The sequence below is a fragment of the Anomaloglossus baeobatrachus genome, chromosome 10, assembly GCF_048569485.1.
Source record: "Anomaloglossus baeobatrachus isolate aAnoBae1 chromosome 10, aAnoBae1.hap1, whole genome shotgun sequence".
NCBI lineage: Eukaryota > Metazoa > Chordata > Amphibia > Anura > Aromobatidae > Anomaloglossus > Anomaloglossus baeobatrachus.
Genome location: NC_134362.1, coordinates 18,806,809 through 18,815,775, shown reverse-complemented (window position 1 = coordinate 18,815,775; position 8,967 = coordinate 18,806,809). Strand labels below are relative to the sequence as shown.

Here is an 8,967-nt window from a genome sequence, read left to right as displayed (position 1 = left end):
AATTTTAAATGAAACCATAAGTTTTACCATATAGTGTACTGGAAAACAGCAAAACAAAATTCCAAGTGTGGAAAAACTGCAAAAAAGTGTGACCGTACAATAGTTTTTGGGATATTTTCAGTGTTCAGTATATGGTAAAACTGATGTGTGATGCCTCAGCTCGGTGCAAGTTTATAGACACCAAATGTGTAGGTTACTTGTATCTAAGGGGTTAAAAAAAATTCACAAGTTTGTCCAATAAAAGTGGCGCACGTTTTGCGCCATTTTCCGAAATCCGTAGCGTTATCACTTTTCAGGATCAATGGCTCAGTGATGGCTTTTTTTTTTTTGTCTCGAGCTGACGTCTCTAATGGTACCACTTTTGCGCAGATGCTAAGATTTGATTGCCTGTTATTGCAATATGAGCTAAACTTGCAGTGACCAAAAAACGTAATTTTGGCGCTTGTTTTTTTTTTTTTTACGCCACGCCGTTTACCAATCAGATTAATTGATATATTTTGATCGGGCATTTATGAACGCTACTATACCAAATGTGTGTTTTATTTATTTTTTTTATTTTTTTTTTTCTAACCCTTTAATTTTAAATGGGGTGAAAGGGGGGTGATTTGAAATTTTTTTTTTTTTTACTTGTCCCCCTAGGTCAGAGCGATTGGCTTGCTGATCGCTATAGCCCCCTATTTGTAGATCTCAGCTACAGAGCTGAGAACTGCAGATATGCTGCTTTACTCTCAATGCTGGCACTATGCCGGCATTGAGAGGAAGTGACTCATGTTAGCTACAGGCGGCGTCAGATGGCCCTGTGCTACCATGGCAACCACCGAAAGGCACGTGATCATGCACGTGACTTCGGTGGGGGTGGCGGTAAGTAAAAGTAATGGTTGCGCACATATACATCTCACTGCCAGACTTTGTCAGCGAGATGTAAGGGGTTAAATGTTGCGAGTGGAAGCGATTCCACTCGCAACATGCAGGCACACGTCAGCTGTTGAAAACAGCTGATATGTGCACAGATCGCCGCGACCTGCCCGCGACAGGGGGCGGGGCTTAACCTCACATGCTCCATGACGGATAGATCTGTCATTGGTCATGAAGGGGTAAAGGTCCAGACCTGGCTATTTAATAGCTGATATTTCGCAGTAAGCTAACACCACTTGTCTTCTGTAGGTATGGAATCCTGCGGCATCCATGAAACTACCTTTAACTCAATTATGAAGTGTGATGTTGATATCCGTAAGGACCTGTACGCCAACACTGTCCTGTCTGGAGGTACCACCATGTACCCGGGCATTGCCGACAGAATGCAGAAAGAAATCATAGCCCTTGCCCCTAGCACAATGAAAATCAAGGTAAGTTCTAGAACAGGGCCTCAATAATCCAGGCATTTAGTATTGTTTATCTCAGGCTTGCACATGCTCAGTGCTACATGTAATGTTGTGCTTTGCTCTTCCTCACCAGATCATTGCACCACCCGAGCGTAAATACTCTGTCTGGATCGGTGGCTCCATCTTGGCCTCCCTGTCCACCTTCCAACAGATGTGGATCAGCAAGCAAGAGTACGACGAATCCGGCCCATCCATCGTTCACCGCAAATGCTTCTAAGCGGACTGCTAGCAGATGCCTGTGCATGAGATCTTCAAGTATTAGCCTTGGCAAATGTGTACAACCTCGTGAAACTGGAATAGAGCCGACTTCCAAACGAAATAGCCCTCGGAATGTGAGACACTCAAGTCACCACCTCGACCTGTCTCTATTACCCCCCCCCCCCCACCCGCTCCATTCCTGCGGTGTCCGTGCTAGCATAGTTATACCCTGTACACATCTCCGATACCATACCTGGTGGGCAATCAGTCTTGAGTGTCCCCCTTAAGCTAAGTCTTGCGTGGAAGAGAAGCATTTCTGTGAAAGGCTGCCCATCTGCGACATTGTGAATGACACTAGTCCATAGCGGTGAAGTCGAGGTTGGAGATGTGCACAGGGGATCTCTTGAGGTTTAGGCTTCCAGGTTATCCACATTTTTTTTTTCTTCGCTTTAATATTCCAGATTTTCATTTCTGAGGCTGGTAGGAGTCCATGAAGGAGTCTTCACATCTTGCCACACTCTTTCTAGTATGGTCAGAAGTTGATAGATCTCACCGCTGCGGCCTCTCCCGGCCTTAGATCCAGGTTTTTTTTTTTTTTTTTTTTCTTAGCCCAGTTTGTATTTCCAGCATTAAACGTGCACCTGTAAATTTACTCATCCAAGGTTTGTTTTTTTTTGTATGTTGCCTTAATGTTCACATGACAGTAGGAAAAAAAATACCAAAATTTGTAACTCCCGGAAGCACTTCATTGTGTTAAAAAAAAAAAAAAAAAAAATAAAGCGTTGCAGTAAAGAGAATCTGTGTGATTGTCAATCTTCTTACCACTGGGAGGGTCTCGCACTTGGGTGGGCACTGATACAGGTAAGGTCAGACGGCTTCCTACACTAGACAACCAGACCTGGAGTATTGATGACTTCATCTAAGTGATCAGTAGCTCAATCCAGTTGGTGCCTTAAGGCCGCATTACACACTACGACTTCGCTAAAGCGCTCTCGTTGGGGGTCACGGATTTTGACGCACATCCGGCCACTTTATTGATGTCGTTGCGTGTGACACCTATTAGCGATTTTGAATAATTGCAAAAACGTTCAAAATCGGTGACATCCCCCTCCCCCTAATCTCAATTATCGTTGCTGCAGTAACTATGTACTTTTTCGCTACATGACACCGCGGGAACGAGGAACCTCACCTTACCTGCGTCCCGCCCGCAATGCAGAAGGAGGTGGGTGGGACGCTCATCTCCGCTTTGATTGGGCGGCCACTTAGTGACGTTGCTGTGACGCCAAACGAACCGCCCCTTAGAAAGGAGGCGGTTCGCCGGTCTCGGCGACATCGCTAGGCAGGTAAGTAGTGTGACAGATCCGAGCGATGTACGCCACGGGCAGCGATATGCCCGTGTTGCACAACCGATGGGGGCAGGTACGCATGCTATCGATATTGGTAACGATATCAGAGCGTGTAAAGCGGTCTTAAGGGCTGTGTTGTATGCTATCTTGACTTACCACACAATACCACTAGTCTTCTTGTAAGATCGTAACTTCTGCCATTTGGGAGTTGTGATCTCGCAACAGTCTGTTTGTAGCTGTACTGAGCACAGGGTCAGGTGGGGTACTACACATGTATTAAGGGGCACAAATGGCTGGTGTTTGGTATAAGGCTACAGCTTTGACCTTGACTGGGCCAGAAGCCATTCATTACTACTCCATATGGAACTTTGCATATGGCTTGCAGCCACTGCAGAACTTGGGGTGACTGCCTACTGAGTATTTTTCAAATTCTCTCCAGGAAAGGAGAACTCTAGCGCCACCTATTGGAAGCAGCAATCCTAAAAGTGAAAATTTGGCCTTTTACAAGCCTTTTCATATGACCTAGGATAGATGCCAGATCAGAATCCCAATTTGCAGACACTGTGTTTCGGGGTGATTGCCCCTCGTCGGTGCAAAGTATGGGTATCTGATCTGGCTGTATGAGAAAGGGGACTTAGTGAGCCATGATCCTCTTGGCAGGGAGTGACTGACCTCCAGCTTAGCACCAGGTACAGTACAAGCTGCTCGCTCACACCATGGTGCCTATACTGGGCAGAAGGCCTCATCTATACCTCCTCCAGTTCAGGCTCCTATGACAAGATGTAAAAACGTTATGCTGTTCAGGTACTGAGACGCTCCTTCAAAGGTAACACACCCCACACACAAGTCGTCTACCTGTAGGAAAGCTGTGACTTTCTAGCTGCCCTTGGTATGCCCATTGGGACAACATGTGATCTTAAGACTGGGCTCTATCTTGAATGGCACAGCACCATCTACTCCATGGTTTATGGACTGGATAAGATAAGCACTACTTTGTAGTCCCATATACAAGGACAGAAGTACTGGCCGCATTTGTTTAGGTTGATGCTTCACAGGGTTGTCTAGCACCAACCTAAATATGACCACTACTCCAGTCCTTGTATATGGGACTGAAAAGTAGAGCCTGGCTTATCCAGTCCATAGACTATGAATAGAGTAGCTGGTATGCCTTTGCTACTCAAAGATCAGGCTTAGGATCACACATGGTCCCAATAATCCTACCAACTGGAACGTTAAACCCATCCTACAGATACAGGACATTCTTTTTGGGGTCTTTCCTTGGATAGTTCCTTCAAATCAGGTTGGCCATGAACTGAACAGCATTATGGGGTTTCTACATCAGTTCATGCTGCTATGCCAGGGAGTGGGGATGAGGCCTTCTGCCTAATTGGCACCATGGAGTGGAGTAGCTTGAAGTCAACCTGGAGGTCACTCAGTGGAGGCATCTGGAACTAAAGAACCAGGGGTACTTCAGTTGAAATCTGCAGGGGTGGGGGGCACACAAACTTTGAATTAAGGGGGGAGGGGTAGGGATATTGTATGGAAACCGCTTTAAGACTGTCCAATGCAGTGTCTTTCAAGTGTGCCAACAAAGGTAAGTGGTAATGGACAAGTGCACCCTGTCACAATTCTGGCCCATTGTTTAAGCTTAGCCATTTTTCTCCAAGATGGCAGACTGGAGACAGTCTTGTGATCTCAGCCCCTACTGAGCTGTGTCAGGTGTACCACTAGCATGTGCAGGATCTGTGCCAGCGGCAAAGGGGTTAATGCCCGTCCCACATGGTGCTTTTGTTTGGAGCTGTCTGCCAGAGAGGACCACTGATGATTCAGCATGCCTCCCTCTGGGAATCCTTTTGTCTGCGCACAAACAACCGACATGTTAGGTCCTTTTGGATGCCAGATGTCCCTATGCGCCCCCCTTCAGAGCCCAACTGCGGCCTTGGTGTGACGCCCTGGGCAAGCCAGGGGTCACAGGTAATGACATCACCACACCCTACACCCCGGTTAGGCACATCAAAGCTAGACCCAAAAATCCTTGTTGCCTTCCCCAGGGGCTGATGTCCACCCACCAAGGAGTTCAGTCCTGGAGGAGGGAAAAACACGAGAGTTAGAGTTTGGAGGAAGAAGTGAGAGGAGAGTTAGTGTGAGGAGGAAAGTGGTAGTAGAGTAACTGAGAGCGTCCGGGTTTGTTCCCCGGACAGAGACAGCAAGGTTAGCAGACGGCGGTGACAGTCTGCAGGAGTGGCCTATCGGAGTTGCCGTAAGGACCGTGGACGGGCGGTGGCCCGGCGGTACCGGACCGGTACACAAGGAGAAGCCAGCACCATTGGCAGGGGCCTTTCGGATCCCGGCAAGGCTTGGAGTCGCCGTGAATTTGCCAAATCCGTCAGTGAAGGGGACCTCCGGGTTTCCAAACAACTAAGTCCCGATTAAAGGCAACAGTCCAACCGTATGAGAGAGACACCGCCACCGCCAAGGCACCAGTTTCTCAGGGTCAGCGCCTGCGGGCAAAGAGGGGCTCCTCCGGCCCATATCCAAGTCGGGGAGCGGGTTACCGGTGGGAACCCATTGGAACCAACAGAAGTACTAGGTGCAGGGAAAGAGACAGTCACCGTTAACTACCGGGGAAAAGCAACAGCAGCCGTCCGTGGGAACCGTCTTTCCAGCCGTGTTTTTTACCGAGAACTGTGTCATCGTCTCAGGCTGAGTGAGTACCACCGTGCCGTATGGCACAGCGCTGTCCCCGCGACCCTGCACCTCACCAGGCCCCGCACCCGGCCTGCCATCCACCCCTACCCCATCACCGGACCCCGGGACAATCAGCCCCCTACCCACGGAGGGGAGAAGTAACAACAAAGCTGCTCCCTGTCACCGCTCCCGGGATCCCCGTCCAGAACAACGGTGGTGTCCACACAATCACCACAACCGTGGGTGGCGTCACGGACAATAAACCCCCAAAAGCATTCCCCTTTTCACTCACGGGCGAGGAGCGCCGCTCGAGTCCCCGGGATCCGGCCCACGGCTCGAGCCACCGAGCAGCAGCGGCCGCAGCAGCAGCAGCGGCAGCCAGACCCGAGCAGTGGGAGAGCGCGGCGTCCCCTCCTCCGCCCGCGACATTGGCATTAAAGCCGCTCTCCAACCCCCCACAAACGGGATCATTATTTCAGCAAAAAAATGTTTGTACTTGCTCTGCACTTAATACAATGCCAGGGCGGTGGTCTCAACTCGCCAAACCCCTTGCCGTACATCTAACCCAGGATCTTCCTGTTAGGCTAGGTTCACATTTCCGTTAAATTGTATCAGTCATAATCCGCAGCTCTGGTAAACAACGGAATCCGTTTGGCGGATGCCGTTGTGTCCCATAGACTTGTATTAGTGCCGGATTGCGACTGATGACCTTGCGTTGCATCCGCTGCGCCACGGTCAGTCGTTCTTGGACTGACCGCCGGCGGAAACAACGCAGAATGTAACGTTTTTCGGGCCATCAAAATTAACGTACCGCGCAGGAATCCGTCACGCTTGTAATGTTTGTCTATGGTGCTGGATTCCGTCATGCTCTACTGAGCATGCCCAGCATGTTTGGCACACCCACTGGGCTGTCCCAAACACAAACAGATCATGACTGATCCGTCAAAAAACGGACGCACAGCGGATGTAAGGGTACTTTCACACTTGCGTTATTTACCGTTTGGTAATCCAAACGGATTCCACTGTTTCCCATAGACTTGTATGGATGACGGCTTGTGCCAAAAGTACCTGCGTTGCTTCCGCTGGCCGACACTGCGTTGCTTCCGCCGGGAGGAAGCAACGCAGCATGTAATGTTTTTTGAGCGGCGGAAACCTTTATTTTTCACTGCGCATACATTTTTTTTTTTTTTTTTTAATCACAGAAACTTTACTTTGTCTCTTCAGCTGAGCGCCCGGCAGCCGGCTATTGAGAGCGCTCAGCTGAGCGCCCGGCAGCCGGCTATTGAGAGCGCTCAGCTGATCGCACGGCAGCCGGCTTTTGAGAGCGCTCAGCTGATCGCCCAGCGGCCGGCTATTGAGAGCGATCAGCTGAGCGCCCGGCGGCCGGCTATTGAGAGCGATCAGCTGATCACCCGGCGGCCGGCTATTGATTGCGATTAGCTGAACGCCCGGCAGCCGGCTTTTGAGAGCGCTCAGCTGATCGCCCGGCGGCTGGCTATTGAGAGCGCTCAGCTGATCACCCGGCGGCCGGCTATTGAGAGCGATTAGCTGAACGCCCGGCGGCTGGCTTTTGAGAGCGACCAGCTGAACGCCTGACGGACGGCTTTTGAGAGCGCTCAGCTGAGCGGCTGGCGGCTGGCTTTTGAGAGCGATCAGCTGATCACCTGGCGGCTGGTTTTTGAGAGCGATCAGCTGAGCGCCTAGCGGCTGGCTTTTGAGAGCGATCAGCTGAGCACCTGGCGGCTGGCTTTTGAGAGCGATCAGCTGATCACCTGGCGGCTGGCTTTTGAGAGCGATCAGCTGAGCGCCTGGCGGCTGGCTTTTGAGAGCGATCAGCTGATCACCTGGCGGCTGGTTTTTGAGAGCGATCAGCTGAGCGCCTGGCGGCTGGCTTTTGAGAGCGATCAGCTGAGCGCCTGGCGGTTGGTTTTTGAGAGCGATCAGCTGATCGCCTGGCGGCTGGTTTTTGAGAGCGATCAGCTGAGCGCCTGGCGGCTGGCTTTTGAGAGCGATCAGCTGAGCGCCTGGCGGCTGGCTTTTGAGAGCGATCAGCTGATCACCTGGCGGCTGGTTTTTGAGAGCGATCAGCTGAGCGCCTGGCGGCTGGCTTTTGAGAGCGATCAGCTGATCACTTGGCGGCTGGTTTTTGAGAGCGATCAGCTGAGCGCCTGGCGGCTGGCTTTTGAGAGAGATCAGCTGATCACTTGGCGGCTGGTTTTTGAGAGCGATCAGCTGAGCGCCTGGCGGTGGCTTTTGAGAGCGATCAGCTGAGCGCTCGGAGGCTGGCTTTTGAGAGCGATCAGCTGAGCGCCTGGCGGCTGGCTTTTGACAACGATCAGCTGAGCGCCTGGCGGCTGGCTTTTGAGAGCGATCAGCTGAGCGCCCGGCGGCTGACTTTTGAGAGCGATCAGCTGAGCGCCTGGCGGCTGGCTTTTGAGAACGATCAGCTGAGCGCCTGGCGGCTGGCTTTTGAGAGCGATCAGCTGAGCGCCTGGCGGCTGGCTTTTGAGAGCGATCAGCTGAGCGCCTGGCGGCTGGCTTTGAGAGCGATCAGCTGAGCGCCTGGCGGCTGGCTTTGAGAGCGATCAGCTGAGCGCCTGGCGGCTGGCTTTGAGAGCGATCAGCTGGAAGGTGGGGCCCAATTACACATTTTGCATTGGGGCCCAGAACCTCTCTAAGTTTTGCTTCTGATGTGGACACTATGGGAGTGGCACTATATGTGGGTTATCATACGGATGACAATGTATATGGGGCATGCACCTCCACCATCAGCTGCTGCAGAACCTCATTTTGACATCTAGTTTATACTATAGTAATTATGATGCTCGTTTCCTCTTAAAAGAGGTTCTGCAGCAGATGTATATTTTACAATATATATTGGGTTTGTACAGGGTGTTTATCTTCTCATTCATTGACAGCAAGCAGTGGCATGCATGGTCTCAATGGCAGCATTTCTATCGTTCTTCCTGCCCCTGACATTATAGGGGCACCAAACCTAATGTCTACCCTATCCCGGGTGAAACCATTTGGAAAAACACCCACTGTTCTCTGTTATCAGCCAATTCAGGCGGACTTGTACTAAAGGCACAATATAAAGTGACATTAGAAAGTTTGTGACACCAATGGAAAGTGGTCTCTTCTGCAGTCAGACGCTCTCTGGTGTGTGATGGCTGATAACAGGGAACAATAGCTTTAAATTAGATAGGTAATCTAATATATAAAGCTGAATGTGTGTGTGTGTATGTGTATGTATGTCCGGGATTGGCATCTGCACCGTCGCAGCTACAGCCACAAAATTTTGCACACTCACACGTCTGGACCCTGAGAGCGTCATAGGCTATGTTTTGAGGGGA

At 50.7% G+C, this 8,967-nt stretch overlaps 1 protein-coding gene and 1 pseudogene across 1 annotated transcript in view; one reads left to right on the top strand and one right to left on the bottom strand.

Annotated features, from left to right (window-relative positions):
- The window catches only part of LOC142255026 (actin, cytoplasmic 2-like), a 3,381-nt pseudogene extending 1,073 nt beyond the window's left edge, over positions 1-2,308 (top strand).
- The window catches only part of TRIM44 (tripartite motif containing 44), a 146,881-nt gene that overhangs the window by 112,727 nt on the left and 25,187 nt on the right, over positions 1-8,967 (bottom strand). The window lies entirely within an intron of this gene.